General features: G+C 45.3%; 1 protein-coding gene across 3 annotated transcripts in view; it reads right to left on the bottom strand.

The window, feature by feature from the left end:
- AVPR2 (arginine vasopressin receptor 2) overlaps nucleotides 1–18,468 on the bottom strand; it is a 155,195-nt gene that overhangs the window by 25,655 nt on the left and 111,072 nt on the right. The gene's annotated exons all lie outside the window — the stretch shown is intronic.

Genomic DNA, 18,468 nt, shown 5'->3' with positions numbered 1-18,468 from the left:
CATATTTTATTCACCTTTTTTAAATTTAAAATGAATCCAACATTGTTTTATTAACCTATAATTAAATTACATGCATTAATTCTATACACTATGTTTAATAATAATTAATATGTAATACAAAATATATTTTATACTGTAGGTGTTTCTTTTTATAATTGAAACTTCGGAAAAAAATATTAATTTAAAATACTCAAAATAATATTTTTTTTAAATTAAATTGTTTAACAGTGCAATGGCAATGTTTTTATTTTGTTCTACATTTAAAATGAATATATAAAATTGATTTACATTAATATTTGACATAAAATATTTTTAATTTTTTAAGTTCAAAAAATACATTTTTTACTTTTCTCTATATTTTATCATAGAGAGATCTTTTTTTCTTTAAATAAAAAAGGTTAATGAAATGTAGTAAAATGAAATAAGACATATTTTATTTTTAGATAATTCTTGCAACAGTATATTTGTAACTATTTTAAATAATTTGAATTAATTTACCCCTATTTCCTATGAGGTTTTATTTTAAGTTCCTCCCTCAAGTACCAGTGGTTGGCGACATGTGATACTGGACTTACTCCAAGCATGAGATGGAGTACACGTTCTACTGTTTTGAGTCCTTTTTGGCTGTAGTAACTTGAACCGTGTAGTTCGAGGATAGGAATGGGCTACCCTTTTTGTTGGTGGGTGCACGTCTCTCCATAGGCCCCTCTCTAACCTCTCTTAATCCCTCCTTATTCTTCTTCTACCCGCCTCTCCTTCAATTGTTTGTGTTCTCTATTTTCGAGCCACCCCTCCCTGGCCCTGTCCAGTTACTACTCAAACATATACTTATGCGTGCGGAGGCTCCGGAGTCGGGCGGAGGTATTCACACAGAAAAAGATGGGAGAGGCGGAGACGGGACATCATACATCTGACTTGGAGCCTTGCGTCACACATGTAGCACTTGGCATGGTGCAGATGTGACGCAAGACTCTTGTAAATGCGCCCCTAAGTCTTTTGGCAACATTGGATACAATCACATACAATCTCTTGGTACCACAGGTCGCCTCATACAATGAGGGGCTCTTGGGGGCCCTCTGAGGGCTCTCCTACCCCTGGTCTTGGGGTGCGGAGGGCATCGCTGTCTAAGAATCTCTGATCCAGGGGCGTAGCTTTGGGGGGTGTTACACCACCTCTAATAAACTTATTTTCTGGAAAATAAGTGGGCACCTGAGCTTGTTGTCGGCGATGGTGAGGTATCTGTTGGATTTTACAAGGATTTTTTACATAAACGCCAACAAAAACGCACACACACCTAATTTTGGTTATTTTGCAGAATATTGTGTTTTCTCTCACTTGTACCCCATCAATCCGCACTCGTCTCCCATTCCGCAGCCCTCTCATTCCCTGCATGTACCCTGCTTGTGGCATAATGGGCCAAATGTAGGTAGCATTTTGCGCCTCGCAAATGGCGAAATACGCCGTTTGCGAGGTGCAAAAGGCCTCACGCGATGCAGAAACACATTTTGCGAGTGGGTGCCGACTCGCAAAATGTGTTTCAGACTCGCAGATAGGAAGGGGGGTTCCCTTCCTATGTGCGACCGCATCGCGGTGTAGAGTTGATTTGTGACCGCGAAAGCGGTCGCAAACCAACCCGCAGTTACCATCCACTTGAAGGGGATGGTAACTCATTCGCACACGGGAAGGGGTCCCCATGGGACCCCTTCCCCTTTGTGAATGCCCAAAAAAAAATGTTTTCAGAGCAGGCAGGGGTCCTATGGATGGATCACTGCCTACTCGGAAAAAACCGAAACTAATGGTTTCGGTATTTTTTCTGTTTGCAGCTCGTTTTCCTTTAAGGAACACGGGCTGCAAAAAGAAAAAAAAACTGCTTTATTAAGAAAGCAGTCACGGACATGGTGGTCTGCTGTCCCCAGCAGGCCACCATCCCTGCGAGTGCCTAGACGCGCTATGGGGTCGCAAACTGCGACCCACCTCATTAATATTCATGAGGTGGGTCTTTGCGACCCCATAGCGAGTCGCAGAAGGTGTCTGAGACACCTTTCTGCATTTCCTTTTGTGAGTTGCACATTGCGAGTCGCTGAGACTCCGAATTTGCAACTCGCAAACGGAAACCTACCTACATCTGGCCCAATGTACCTGAACATTATGTGCCAGCGTGATTGTTGGGTAATCTGAAACTCACCCACCCCACCCCTAACACTAGCCTTACTGACCAAGCTAAGACCCTGATCGCATATAGCACCTAAGAGGGTTCGTCCTGGTCGCTAGGCGCTCTCCTGGGATCCTGCGTATTTAAGGGGGAGTCTCTGCGTGACCTCACAGGGTGCACTCCTAGGAATTCTATTCATAGCGCCTTGTGGAATTATAATCACCGACTAGGATACCTGCTTAACGTGTAATTACACATTAAACGTTTATGTAACATGATATTACTGTAACAACAGGGAGAGTGGTGCCAACGAGGCATTACTCGCATGAGTAAGAGATGCCTCCCTTCAAATCACCCACAAGGAGGGGGGACTCTGCCCTGGGTGTAGGGCACTGCCCTGGCTAGCGCTGGCCCTGGGGTCACGGGGGCATCCGTAGAACCGGAAGTAAACAGGATCCCAGGAACCCCACTTCCACCTCTGCCATTTCTACTCTGTGTTCTTCCCCCACACTCTCAGGCCAGGGGCTGCTGAGGAGCTGGGCGGGGCAAAGGGGCCAATCCTGTAATGTCCTAGAGGGGTACGTGATGTCACTTCCGATCCCATTGGCATTTTGGGAAATTCAAGTCCGACTCCCCTCCAACAGCTGCAAAGTGTATTTAATGTATAGTACACCCCCTTTAATGTATAGTACAACCCCTACAACAGCAGCAAAGTGTACTTAATCTATAGTACACCCACTACAACAGCAAAGTGTATTTAATGTATAGTACACCTCCTACAACAGCAGTAAATGTATTTAATGTATAGTACACCCCCTACAACAGCTGCAAAGTGTATTTAATGTATAGTACACCCCCTACAACAGCAGTAAATGTATTTAATGTATAGTACACCCCCTTTAATGTATAGTACACCCCCTACAACAGCTGCAAAGTGTATTTAATGTATAGTACACCCCCTACAACAGCAGTAAATGTAGTTAATGTATAGTACACCCCCTTTAATGTATAGTACACCCCCTACACCAGCAGCAAAGTGTATTTAATGTATAGTACACCCCCTACAACAGCTGCAAAGTGTATTTAATGTATAGTACACCCCCTACAACAGCAGTAAATGTAGTTAATGTATAGTACACCCCCTTTAATGTATAGTACACCCCCTACACCAGCAGCAAAGTGTATTTAATGTATAGTACACCCCCTACAACAGCAGTAAGTGTATTTAATGTATAGTACACCCCCTACAACAGCTGCAAAGTGTATTTAATGTATAGTACACCCCCTACAACAGCAGTAAATGTATTTAATGTATAGTACACCCCCTTTAATGTATAGTACACCCCCTACAACAGCAGCAAATGTATTTAATGTATAGTACACCCCCTACAACAGCTGCAAAGTGTATTTAATGTATAGTACACCCCCTACAACAGCAGTAAATGTAGTTAATGTATAGTACACCCCCTTTAATGTATAGTACACCCCCTACACCAGCAGTAAGTGTATTTAATGTATAGTACAACCCCTACAACAGCTGCAAAGTGTATTTAATGTATAGTACACCCCCTACAACAGCAGTAAATGTAGTTAATGTATAGTACACCACCTTTAATGTATAGTACACCCCCTACACCAGCAGCAAAGTGTATTTAATGTATAGTACACCCCCTACAACAGCAGTAAGTGTATTTAATGTATAGTACACCCCCTACAACAGCAGCAAGTGTATTTAATGTATAGTACACCCCCTACAACAGCTGCAAAGTGTATTTAATGTATAGTACACCCCCTACAACAGCAGTAAATGTAGTTAATGTATAGTACACCCCCTTTAATGTATAGTACACCCCCTACACCAGCAGCAAAGTGTATTTAATGTATAGTACACCCCCTACAACAGCTGCAAAGTGTATTTAATGTATAGTACACCCCCTACAACAGCAGTAAATGTAGTTAATGTATAGTACACCCCCTTTAATGTATAGTACACCCCCTACACCAGCAGCAAAGTGTATTTAATGTATAGTACACCCCCTACAACAGCAGTAAGTGTATTTAATGTATAGTACACCCCCTACAACAGCTGCAAAGTGTATTTAATGTATAGTACACCCCCTACAACAGCAGTAAATGTATTTAATGTATAGTACACCACCTTTAATGTATAGTACACCCCCTACAACAGCAGCAAATGTATTTAATGTATAGTACACCCCCTACAACAGCTGCAAAGTGTATTTAATGTATAGTACACCCCCTACAACAGCAGTAAATGTAGTTAATGTATAGTACACCCCCTTTAATGTATAGTACACCCCCTACACCAGCAGTAAGTGTATTTAATGTATAGTACAACCCCTACAACAGCTGCAAAGTGTATTTAATGTATAGTACACCCCCTACAACAGCAGTAAATGTAGTTAATGTATAGTACACCACCTTTAATGTATAGTACACCCCCTACACCAGCAGCAAAGTGTATTTAATGTATAGTACACCCCCTACAACAGCAGTAAGTGTATTTAATGTATAGTACACCCCCTACAACAGCAGCAAGTGTATTTAATGTATAGTACACCCCCTACAACAGCAGCAAAGTGTATTTAATGTATAGTACACCTCCTACAACAGCAGTAAGTGTATTTAATGTATAGTACACCCCCTACAACAGCTGAAAACTGTATTTAATGTATAGTACACCCCCTACAACAACAGCAAAGTGTACTTAATCTATAGTACACCCCCTACAACAGCAAAGTGTATTTAATGTATAGTACACCTCCTACAACAGCAGTAAATGTATTTAATGTATAGTACACCCCCTACAACAGCTGCAAAGTGTATTTAATGTATAGTACACGCCCTACAACAGCAGTAAATGTATTTAATGTATAGTACACCCCCTTTAATGTATAGTACACCCCCTACAACAGCAGCAAATGTATTTAATGTATAGTACACCCCCTACAACAGCTGCAAAGTGTATTTAATGTATAGTACACCCCCTATACCAGCAGTAAATGTATTTAATGTATAGTACACCCCCTTTAATGTATAGTACACCCCCTACAACAGCAACAAAGTGTATTTAATGTATAGTACACCCCTACAACAGCAGTAAGTGTATTTAATGTATAGTACACCCCTACAACAGCAGTAAGTGTATTTAATGTATAGTACACCCCCTACAACAGCAGCAAAGTGTATTTAATGTATAGTACACCCCCTTTAATGTATAGTACACCCCCTACAACAGCAGTAAGTGTATTTAATGTATAGTACACCCCCTTTAATAGTACACCCCCTACAACAGCAGTAAGTGTATTTAATGTATAGTACACCCCCTACAACAGCAGTAAGTGTATTTAATGTATAGTACACCTCCTACAACAGCAGTAAGTGTATTTAATGTATAGTACACCCCTACAACAGCAGTAAGTGTATTTAATGTATAGTACACCCCTACAACAGCAGTACGTGTAGTTAATCTATAGTACACCCCTACAACAGCAGTAAGTGTATTTAATGTATAGTACACCCCTACAACAGCAGTAAGTGTATTTAATGTATAGTACACCCCTACAACAGCAGTAAGTGTATTTAATGTATAGTACACCTCCTACAACAGCAGTAAGTGTATTTAATGTATAGTACACCCCTACAACAGCAGTAAGTGTATTTAATGTATAGTACACCCCCTACAACAGCTGAAAAGTGTATTTAATGTATAGTACACCCCCTTTAATGTATAGTACACCCCCTACAACAGCAGCAAAGTGTATTTAATGTATAGCACTCCCCCTACAACAGCAGTAAATGTATTTAATGTATAGTACGCCCCCTACAACAGCAGTAAATGTATTTAATGTATAGTACACCCCCTACAACAGCAGTAAATGTATTTAATGTATAGTACACCCCCTACAACAGCAGTAAGTGTATTTAATGTATAGTACACCCCCTACAACAGCAAAGTGTATTTAATGTATAGTACACCCCTACAACAGCAGCAAAGTGCATTGTAATGTATTGCACACCCCTCCAACTGCACCATCTAGTGAGGGCCCCCTTCGCGGGGCTCCTGGGGGTTCAGTGAAACTACCATTTATTGGCACACAGATTAGGTGTTTTAGTGGTTCCAAGAGTCACAATTGCTGTGTCTCGAGTCGGGATCTGGGGGCTCTCGGGGTAGAACCCCACTCTGCACAAAGGAACTCTTTTTTTTCATAACAAAGAGTGTAATCATGACAATGGCCTGTACACTGGGCCACAGGAATTATGCGGTTGTGTGGCCTGCAGCGATTTTCGCATAATTATAGATTTTCTTAATTTGCCACATGCTCCATCAGCTGCCAAATAATATGCAGATTGTAACAAAATGCTTCTAGCTCAAACAGTTCAAACGTTACTAAAAACGCACCCACATGAGTTGCCCTGAAGTGAAGGCCCTTTGCAGAGCTGGACTGGTCACCTTTTTGTGGTTCATTGCTATTTTGTGGTGTTAAACTGGTACTAATGAGGTGCAATCAATGTCCGGACACAGGAACCACGTTTGAAAATGAAATAATGAAGTAATATTATTGCAGAATCTGCCGCATAATTTGCCTTCTTGTCGCATCATTTACTCAACTCTGCCGCATAATTTACTCAACCGTGCCGCATGATTTGGCCCTCTCCTGGCGCACAATTCCAGTGGCCCTGCCTATGCACTAGTAATTGTGCTGACACAGAGGCAGGGCTGGGGGACAAATCTGCCACAGCAGCACTGGTGTCCCTGGCACTGGGCATCGGCCTGCGGGGTGGGCCTGGGCCACAGGGCACAGGACCATTGCTCAATGCGTGCAGAGGCCGAGGTGGGCGTAAAGAGGGTCTGAGAGAGGCGACAGTGGTGCATTTATTGTTAAGTGCTCCTCCAAAGTTTTAGCAGACGAGAGAAGACACTTGGGGCACATTGACAGGAGGCTTGCACTGACGGAGCCGCAAAAAACCAGTGACGATCCAGGGGCACAAGCCTCTCAACCATCTCTATGAGGCCACACAAAGCACGTTGCGTGGGTTTAAATGGCCTTATGGATACGGAGTACGGCAAGTCGTTCTGTTGCCTTACTCTGCGGCTTTCCATGGGCGTTGCGATGGGTTTTCCCACGCAAGACCCGCGGGTTTTGACGCTGCGCCACATTTACCTAATAAAATAAACCTGGGCAGCATGAAATGCTTACGCCTCCCCGGGGTGGTGTAACGGGAGAGATATGTTTACTTCTCCTTGGTTTCCCCTCTCTCCATGTGTGCTGCCTTCTGCAACACAGAAAGAGGAAAAGGCCACTCAGGTGTCCCTTCCTGTACAAGAACAATCCTGTCTGTGGCACGGCATCCCTGCAGCATGGTGCACAGGTGCCCGCGTTGGCACAAGCTGCCCATTGTGCACCAGCGCAGGGGAAAGGACAGGGATGCGTCTTATTTCATAAATACGGTGCACTTCTGTCCTTTCACAGTGGCTAGGGAAGCGCTGCATGAAGACTTGAGGCGCTACCCTACACCGTTCCCCATAAATCAGGGGGAAGATTCCGCAGACGTTGCGCCTTCACGCGGCCCTGCTATATATGTCTCGAGGACTGCTGCCAACACACACAGCTCTGCTTCAGCTGTGGGGTTACTGCCCACGTCTCGGGGGCCTACACACGAGCAAGAGGCTGCAGGCAGCTCTCTGTGGGGCGCTTAGAAGCGTGGGAGGGAGCCCGGGCCCTGGCACTGGCACTCTAGTCTCCCTTGGCAGGAAAGACAAAATACCTTTCCTAATTTAAGGTGCTGAAGCAACATTTCACCACATGAGCCACGTGGGCGGTCCTGATGAAATCTGCTTTCCAGGTGGTGGTTTCACTGCCCTTTCACTGGCAGCAGCAGGTTAGAGGCTGCTGGCGCGGGATAAATATATTAATACGTGTTTACAGATAGTGCTTGACAGCAGAGGGTGTGGTTTCTAAGCACCGTAAGGGACGGTATGTGACGGAGAACATTGTGACCTGCTTTACCACCCCACTCTTCACTTGAAATCTGCACCTTTAACTCACACTGCTGGCCTCTTCACTTTAACACAGACTGGCCCAGGTAACGCATCGCGTAAACAAAGATGGCTGCGTCTCCATCACCAGCGAGCGTTTAACTTCCCCGAACAATCTGGGCACTACCGCAAGCAACGCAGCCGTGTTTGTTTACTTCTCCATCAGCAGCGAGCGTTTAAATCCTGGGAAACTTGGCAAGGTTGCCTTAAACATGTGGTTGTATCATCAGGTGTCCTAGTCCCCTTATTAATGTCTCAAAGGAGGGGCGGTGCGTATCCGGGTTGGAGGGTGGGGGGGAACACTGAGTCCCAGATCTTTGAGAGATGGTTCTTTGTTGCTTAAACCGAGGTGGTTCAGGACTGGGGTTCCCAAGTGCATTGAGTTTTGAGTGAAATGACTCGGGGGGGGGGGGGGGGGGGGGAGGGGAGGCTTCTGAAACAGCAATTCAAGCAGCTGCTGGGCATTAAAACTTATTTACTAGGCAGTGCGTCACCTCCCACTTTACATTGTTAGAAGATGTTATTTTGGCAGAAACCCGCAGACTGAATTGTAGTCAGATTTTCGGATTCTGTGAGGGTGGCAATGAAGGCGCCGAGTTTGCACACCTAGGTGGGTCTGTGGGGCCATCTGTAGGGGTGACCTTTGGTTAAGAAGAGGAACTTCCATTTGAGATTCTCATGAGAAGTTATCCAGCCTTGGAATCTCCGGTGCCTGGCCCTACGGCCCTGTTGTGTGTGACATCAGAGGGTCTGCTCCACAAACATGGAACTCCGACCCCCCTCAACCAGAGCAACCACCTCACTAGGGCTTTTGAGGAAGGCAGCGTAGGTGCCCAAGTGAGAACTCTCCCGAAACTGCCACTCGGCCTCTCCTAAATAGCCTCTCTCTCCATCCCAACAGGATACTCACCTACACAGGTCGGATAAGGATTAAACCCAATCAAATACCCTGCCTCGCTTCAAAGTGATGTTAGTGACTGTTATTGGGAATTCACTAAGGTAACTTTACAAACAGCCCTTCACCTTAGGTCGGTATCTTAGCACTGTATAAAACATGACGGCCGCGTCACCACCGATTTTGTCATTATCTCTTGCCTCTGAGCCAATGCCGGCATCCCTCTCACCCGGCCTTCCCTTCCCCACTATTGAGTCCTTGGGTTGGGGGAGGTTTGTTAGGTTTTGTTTTTCTGTTCTCGTTTATGTTTCTTTCAAGTTCACTTTACCTGTGGAAATGAGTATCCACTAAGGTGTACAGTGCATTATTATAGCCACCGTACTGCACAAGCCGGTCTACCACCCAGCCTTTCCTTCCTACCTCCCTCTCTACTACAGTTTCCCACACATCTATTTTTTAAGGTCTTTGCATATCGGTCGCTTATCAGCGATACCAAAGCTAATATTGCGGGTCTGCATACTATCTCTTTAGTATTACCCTAACACTGCAAACGCCCACGTAAAGCACAATACCTCATTCCAAGGTGGCAAACAGGTCTTTTAAAACTATGCCGCTGAATACCAAGGGACTAAACCACCCAGTCAAACATAAAAAATGTTTTAGGCTATTGTCACAAACTCAAAGGGGACATTATACTCCCGCAGGAGACAAATATTGGCCCTACAGAAATAAGGAGCAAGCAACATTCCAGGCTACAAGGTAGAATCTGCTCCCCAACAAACAAAAAAGCAAGTATAAACCCCATTGAATCCCACCACGATGACAAAGGTAGATGGTTAATTTCTAAATTAAAGAAGAATACGACAACCGCCTCCGTTGTCAACATATATGCACCCACTGGTGAAGATCCCCAGTTGTGGATAGGCCTTAAAAAAATCTCTGAAATCCCACCCAACACAACTTTATCCTTGGAGGAGTTTTCAGTCTCCCTTGGCATTCTGCTCTGGAGGGACTCTCGTGTTATGGTTAAAGACCAACAAATCACATGCCCTAAAGAGGAAATGATGTGAAGGCAACAACTTTACTAACATATGGTGTCTACATAATCCAACTGGTAGTGAATGTCCTTTTTTTCTCACCCACACAACGCCTTTTCTAGAACAGACTATTTCCTGTGTAGATACCCGCTTCTATCACAGTCGCCCAGTCCTTGCATGGAACCCAGAGTTACTCCAGACCGTGCTTGTGTGTCCCTAGACGTCACTCTGTCCAAGCCAAAACCTGTGAGGGATTCTTCGAGGATGAATGGTGCTATCCTTAAAGACCCAGTTGCCGCAAACTCAATAGGCGATGCAATGCTCACTTTTCTCAAAGAAAATGAATCCCTGGCCCTATCTCCTGAAATCACCCGAGATGCCATGAAAGCCACCATCAGAGTTAAAATCAGAGAAACATTGACCAAAAAATACCCAAGGGGGCGAATCACAAAGTTAATGCAGAAGATTCTCAAATTAAGCCTCTTGAACTAGGAAGATCTCGCACCTGTGATACACAGACACCACTCAAAATAAAACACCTCAAGTATGAATCCAATAAGATTCTGAGTGAGAGGGCTCATGAATGGTGCACTAACGTATGTGGGAAAAACTTTTAGAACGTAACAAAGCCGGAAGCCCTTTAGTGCTCTGTCTCAAAACTAAAAACTTTGCAAACAAGATTCCTGTAAAGGCAAACATGGTGCCATTCATGCAGACTCTAAGGACATTCCGGACTCCTTTCTCTCCTCCCACACAGACCGCTACAGCCCAAGGAGTCCACGCTCATCTCTGCGAAGAGGCAGTCTGAGTATCCTGGGACTCTTTGGCAACGCGAACAAAGACCTACATAGGAAAGTTGAGTTTACAAAAATATGAGGATATCAAATGGCTCTAATGGACCTGACGGCTTTACGGCATCCTTCTATAAAACTTTCCAAATCCCCCTTCTCCCTGCCTGGAATTGCTATTCAGGCACTTCTCGTCATCCGGGAATAGTACAGACGTTGCCTCTGAAGCATTCATTGTAGTAAACATCCAAGGAGGACAAAAACAATCTAGAAACAAAAACTATAGGCCCCTACCTCTCTTAAACACAGACTACAAGATATTTGTGAAAATCCTCACCCTAGGACTAGAACATATCCTTCTCATCTTAACATCCTGTGCAGCAATGAACTTATGTTGAATTCTCTGGTGACCCACCTGGTGTTAGCTTTTAGAGGCATACAATGGTTTCATAAAATTCACCAATTTTACCTCTAGTTTGGGGGGACAACTCATGTTCTTGTGGATTTAGGTTTGGGGAACATCTACAAATTTGGTGGGCTTGGTATTTATGCAAACTATATGAATGAACATCAGCTTCAACTAGAGACAGCTACAAAAGCCTCAAGTGAAATGTGGGTTGAAATAACACCATATGGGTCAGTAATTCCCATTTTCCATTCCCTAAATATAGAATCCTAAGAAATCGCTATTTAGGAAATGCAAAATGGAATGTCCAAAAATTGAGATTTCCTAATAGTTATTCCTACAGACTAGGAAATCACCATTAAGAAATCCTACACCATTTGTTCCTACGGGCCTAAATGGCTTTGCATTTCCAAATTTGTGATTTCCTAGTAGGAAATCACAAATTAGGAAATGCAAACCCAAGGGTGCCTAGAGGCTTACGACCACCCTTGCTACACCCCAAAAAAAGTGGTGCACATGTAAAGCACACAGATGCCCTAGGGCAGAGATTCCCAACCTTTTGACATCTGTGGACCACCACTTTATGATTACTTGAACCTGGGGACCCCCAGTGAATCATTATTACAAACCGGGGACCCCCACTGAGTCATTACTGGAAGTAGGGGACCCTGGCCTGAACATGACCGATGATTTAAACTGCAAAACAATACACAAAAGGTCCAGAAATATGAATTCCATCAAACACAGACACAAATGATAACACATTTTGTTTAATTTGCAAACAAATAAAATAAAAACAATAAAAATTCCAATTTTAATAGAAGGTTGGAGCTTTCCTAAATTAAACTGAAGTCACACATTGTCCATACCATACTCTGTGTGATGCACCTGTACTGCTTCCACTAATTTAATTGTTAGCCTCCAATTTCAAATTCCTTGACATTTAGAGTACACTTAAAAATTTTCAATTGTATATTTAGCTACTTTATTTATGTACATGTAATCTGTTATTATTAGTTAAATTTCTCGAGGAGGCTTTGCGGACACCAAGGGGTCCCAGGAGCACAGGTTGGGAACCTCTGCCCTAGGGGTATTTGCGTAGTACACAGCACTTTAAAAAATGCATTTTAGGTGCATTTTCTTTTAATTACACATGGTTACCATCACCTTGGAGTCAATGGTAGTAGCATTTCCTAAATGCCCATTTTGCATTTAGGAAATGCTTTGTACATGTGCTTAGGAAATCCCTATTTGCAATTTCCTAGTTGGGAATCGCAAAATGCGATTTCTACTGGGTAGAAATTGCATTTTGCAATTCCCTATTGACCTTTGCACATCTGAAGAGACAATTTTGGCTGGTAAGAAATGCTAAATCCTTTTGTACACGTGGCCCTAAGTGATAGGCATGTCCGTGAAGGACCTTTAGCCAACCGTCTTACTGAGGATTCGGCAGGGGAGGAGACTGAAACCGGGTTTGTTAAAAAAAAAAAAATAAAAAAAAAAAAATCTTTTAATGCATCTAAGCAAAATATTGTCGATCTTGGTCACCACCAAAAATAAATAAAAAATACACATTGAATCAAAAGAGAATTAAAATTGCAAGGGTATAAAAAGTTAAAACATCTCCAAACTGCAGTTACCAAAAACACTTACTGTGGTGAGGCAGCAGCTGTCCAGCTCAAGAGGGAGAGAGGGTAATGCTTCTGTCAGTGTGTGAACCAGGCACAGCCAGTCAGACCTCTGCAGCCTTTATTTCAGGACATGGGAGGTGTGGAGGGGGCGCGGTGCTTTCTAGGTACTTTCAGTGCAGTTCTGGGCGGTGCTGCTCATTGCCAGGGGTGTAGCCTGCCTGATCTATAATTGCACAGTGCAATGCTTGTTTGTTGTTTTATATAATGAGCGCTAATGCCCGAGATAGGCGTGACATGGCACTAGAACCTAGGGCCTGATTTAGATCTTGGCAGAGGAGAATACTCTTTCACAAGTGTGACTGATATCCCGTCCACCATATTAGGAACCCATTATATCCTATGGAGATCGGTATATGGCAGGTGGGATATCCGTCACGTCTGTGATGGAATATTTTCTCCACCGGGATCTAATTCAGGCCCTTAATAAGCCCTTTATTTCTGTGGCAGAAAGGTTTTGTCTTCTGTTACAATGCATGTTCACATTCCCCTATGTATTTCAATGGATAGGCAGGAGGGGTTGCCTTTGCACATCCCCCTAGGTTGGTTGGTGGAGATGTCAGGCCGGTTCAAAGGTCATTGGATGGAGCAGAAAGGTCACCAGTGAACATTTCTCTAAGTATAGTAAGTGGAGAGGCAGCAGAGGTCAGAGGTCAGCACACTTTAGTCTTGTGCATTAATCTACTTGTTTAGGAGTCCTATAAAACTCTGCATGTCTCAGTCTGGCTGCAGAAAGAGCTGCCTGTGTCTATTACAGGGCTTAATTTGAGACAGTGGTTTCCGGTGCTCGGCAGTGGCACTTAAATGTCAGCACCAGCTCTAGTGACAGTCCACCACATGGTAGCGCTATCTGTCAAATTTTGAGATAAGCACAACAACAGCAGTGGCCTCCCGAGAAAGGCCTGACAATGACCTTTTTTTTTTTGTTTACAAATTAAGCTCTGGTCTGTTAGAAGTGTGCAGCAGGAGAGACTGGAAGAAATGGTGGTGGTCGTGGGAGGGGGCTAATACATACCCCTCCTGGTATGAGTTGTTCCCTTACCTGGCATGTGTGAGATAGTGCATCACCTCAGGGAGGGTCTGTGGGCTGGAAACTCAGAATTCAGTAACACGTGTAACAGCCCCCACTAAATCACTGCCCAATCAGTACTTTCACTTTTGAAAAAGAAAAGTACTTTAATATACACATAGTTCAACCCTACGTGTAAAGTTAGAAAGATTATATGAACGAGATACCATTAGCAAAACTGTGGAACAAACAGTGAGCATGTTCTTGGTGCGGAAAGACAAATTCGGTACAAGATAACCAGGGTGACAATCAGCTACACTGAGGGTTTATCATAGAGGGGAACTAACCCTAGTTCCAGGGTGTTTCTGCTTCTGAGGGATACCTGGTGAAAGATCCTGTGGCTCGAGCTTGATAAACAGGTATACAGCTAGGATGCAGTGACGACATTAGAACTTAGCTCTTCGCCCTTAAAAGTTGGGCTTGTTTATTTTGTATCGAGTTTTTTGTAATTCAAAAGCAAGGCCTACAGCCTTTAACAACAAATAATATCAGGCTTACTGACTTTGGCAATAACACTCACATTAACATTAGGACTCTCACAGTGGAACCAACCCACTCTTTAGGCAGACCTAATACTCTGTAAAGCGTCAACATAAGCTCCCCTGGGAGATGGGATAAAGGTCTTCTGAGGCAATATAAACGTATATGGGCCCATTAGATGCTGGTTGTCAGCTGAAGCAGAAGCCTTCCTCCTGCTCCTGGGTACCTGTCTGCTGTCTCCTAGGAGACGTGAGCCCAGAGTTATCACAGGCTTGCATTGCCCTGCGTCACGCAAGGGGATGCAAGGCAACACAAGCCCTAAGATTAGATTACTCTGCCATGCAGAGCCACCCCGCATGGCTTTGTGGCACAGTAAATCTGGAGTAGGGCAAGGCAGTGCAAATGGTTGCCTTGCCTTCTCTGCATGGGGAAGGCATTCAAAGTGTGGTTTTTGGCGCATTCTCAGATTGACTAAGATTTGTAAACCTGGGAATGTGTCAAATTGCTGCTCCTTCCAAGCTGAGATGTAACAAAGAGAATTATGTTTATTTCCCTTCGTTATTTCCTATTTGTAAGTGTGCTGCATTCTGCAGCACGTGTAGAACGAAGGAAATGCCTCTGGGGTGTTTTTGTGGAGGGAGGTGCCCCTTTCCCACACAAAGACAATCCTGACTGTAACAAAGGCACCCTTGCACCATGATGCATGGGTGCCTGTGTTGAGGCTTGGTATCCACAAATGCGCCAGCGCAGAGAGAGAGCAGAAATGCGCCATACGCTAGTCACTATGCTCTCTCCGTTTCACGCATCGCAGGAAGTCGCCTTGCTGCATTGTGCTGCGTCAAATGTTAGTAAATCTGGGCCTTGGAGAGCACGTTATCCTTGCATTTGAGATGAGCTGCCTCTCGTCTTATGGTCATCCCATGCCCACACCCCCAGGGACGGACATGTAAAGGTTTCCCACAAGCTTGCTGCAGTTTTCCATAAGATGTTGCTTCACACAACAGAGCAAGTCCTCTCTTAGAGGCCAGTGCAGTGGGTCTGAGTACTTTGTTCTTCCTGGACAGTTGTGATCTTGTTTGCAAGAGGCATCTTCCTGTGTGAAGTACACTTCCAGCCCCCCCTCACAGGGAGCTGGCCTCTCCCCTCATGGCGGATGCTGACCCTCGCACTGCTAGTTAGATACAGGCAGTGGGTCTGAGGGCTCCAGAAGGCGGGACAGGGGGTGTAGCTCGAAAGGGGGAGGGTGTTTGGGGGTATTACATCCACCCTTAAAATGTATTCTGCAGTAAATAGTTGGGTACAAGTGCTTTCACTTGGGTAACATGAAGTGTGTGTTGGATTTCACCCGGGATTTATTTATATATATATTTTTTTATATATATATATTCTCTCTCTCTCTCTCTGTTTTGAAGGCCTTAAAATATGTTTATTAGTTTGAAGATATATTGCTTTAATACCCCTAAGGATCCACACTCCTCTCTCTTTCAACCCCCCCAGGCCCCCTCTCGTGCCCTCTTTGCAAATAATGTGTTTTAACAAGATGGTCAAGCCTGACTGTTGAAGCCTGCCAAGTTCCCAAGGTCCATGGGTGATTTGCGGCTCCAGTACAGATTTTTTTCCTTTTTCTTTGAATTCTGGGACTTGTTTTTTGTTTTTTTTATAAATTATTTTATTTGAGTTCCAACCAAAGCGTAGCATAGCCAAATAGACATTACACAGCAATCTCTTTGCAAAGCACCTAAACTAAAAACATATGTCAAACACCCCCCACCCTCACTCTCCACCCAATCCCCGACACCGAACCCCTCAGCACGTTGAGCAGTCCCCGATTTCAGTTTTCCCAGTGTTCTCATCTTTCCCGGAGGGCTCTCATCTTGCAATGTACCATGATGTGTCCCTCTCATTACCCTAGGAGTCCACACTCGACAAGCAGCTATATCTCCAAGGAATATACGTCATCCACGCGCCCCATATCTTTTTGAACTTCCAGGGGCATCCTCTATTTGTGTACGTCACTTTTCCCCCATCATGAACCGGTCCATCTCTCTCCTCTACACATCCACAGAGGGGCACGTCTCTGCGCCCCAAAGGCGGGCTATGTCCCTTTTGGCTACCATCAGTCCCAGTCCACACAATGTGAGCTTTCGTCGGGGCAGGTCAATATTGTTAGGTATTCCCAATAAAGTATATTTGGGGTCCAAGGGATTCTGAACTGACAGTACTCCCTCCATCTTTCCTACCACCTTACTCCAAAACTCCTTGATCTTGGGGCATTCCCATAGAACGTGGAAGAAGGATCCGATATTACCTCGGCATCTAATGCAGCGGGACGCTTCGCTCTTCCCATCACATGTAGTCGTTGTCTATCATAGTATACCCTATGTAAAAAATTTAACTGAATCAGCCTAAGTCTTGACCTAATCGCCACCTCTCTGGGGAACATCAGTGCCGCCTCCCAGTCTATGTCTTCCAGTGCCCCCAGCGGGACTTGTGTGCTTTATTCTATGATTAAACAGAAATAGAAGTCCCAGAATTCAAAGGAAAAAACCTGGACTGGAGCAGCACATCAAGCATGGACCTGAGAAACTTGGCAGCCATGTAAAAATCTGAAGCTCACCTCCCAAATTACACTGACCAAGCTACACCCCTGGTAGAGGGATGCAGTGCCCTCTATCCAGCAGGCAGCCCCTCCTTGTCCAGGACGTCCACAGCTCTCCTTGATGGGGTTCTTGCACAGTTTTCTCCACCTTGGATGAAGCCACAAATCATAGATGCTGGTTGTAGACCTCAAGTAATCCTTACCCACAATGCTGTGCGGGTCCTGGCACGGGTCACTGTGAATCCTGGCGCAGTGACCTGGAAAGGACCCAGTGTTTATGCTGGCTCTAGCTCTGCAGACATAGATGTGGGTTCCCAAGAGCCACTGCCCGGCTGGTTTCAGACAGTTCCTGACAGTTTGTTTATGAGCCCCAGGCTGGGCAGACCGAAGTCTCTGTCACTCAGACCTGGCAGGGAGAGGGGTGGATCTGGCTGTGCCCTGGCAGGAAGAGTGTGGATCTGGCTGTGCCCTGGCAGGGAGAGGGTGGATCTGGTTGTGTCCTGGCAGGGAGAGGGTGGATCTGCCTGTGCCCTGGCAGTGAGAGGGTGGATCTGGCTCTACCCTGGCAGGAAGAGGGCTAGTTCTGGCTTTGCCCTGGCAGGGAGAGGGGTGGATCTGGTTCTGTCCTGGCAGGCAGAGGGCTGGATCTGGCTGTGCCCTGGCAGGAAGAGTGTGGATCTGGCTGTGCTCTGGCAGGGAGAGGGGTGGATCTGGCTGTGCCCTGGCAGGAAGAGGGGTGGATCTGGTTGTACCCCGGCAGGGAGAGTTTGGATCTGGCTGTGCCCTGGCAGGAAGAGTGTGGATCTGGCTGTGCCCTGGCAGGAAGAGTGTGGATCTGGCTGTGCCCTGGCAGGGAGAGGGGTGGATCTGGCTGTGCCCTGGCAGGCAGAGGGTGGATCTGCCTGTGTCCTGGCAGGGAGAGGGTGGATCTGCCTGTGCCCTGGCAGGGAGAGGGTGGATCTGGTTGTGTCCTGGCAGTGAGAGGGGTGGATCTGGTTGTACCCTGGCAGGGAGAGGGTGGATCTGCCTGTGCCCTGGCAGTGAGAGGGGTGGATCTGGTTGTACCCTGACAGGGAGAGTGTGGATCTGGCTGTACCCTGGCAGGAAGAGGGCTGGTTCTGGCTTTGCCCTGGCAGGGAGAGGGGTGGATCTGGCTGTGCCCTGGCAGGGAGAGGGGTGGATCTGGCTGTGCCCTGGCAGGAAGAGGGTGGATCTGCCTGTGCCCTGGCAGTGAGAGGGGTGGATCTGGTTGTACCCTGGCAGGGAGAGTGTGGATCTGGCTGTATCCTGGCA

This window comes from Pleurodeles waltl, chromosome 10 (assembly GCF_031143425.1).
Source record: "Pleurodeles waltl isolate 20211129_DDA chromosome 10, aPleWal1.hap1.20221129, whole genome shotgun sequence".
NCBI classification, from domain to species: Eukaryota; Metazoa; Chordata; class Amphibia; order Caudata; family Salamandridae; genus Pleurodeles; species Pleurodeles waltl.
This window is presented reverse-complemented; position numbering and strand designations above follow the sequence as displayed.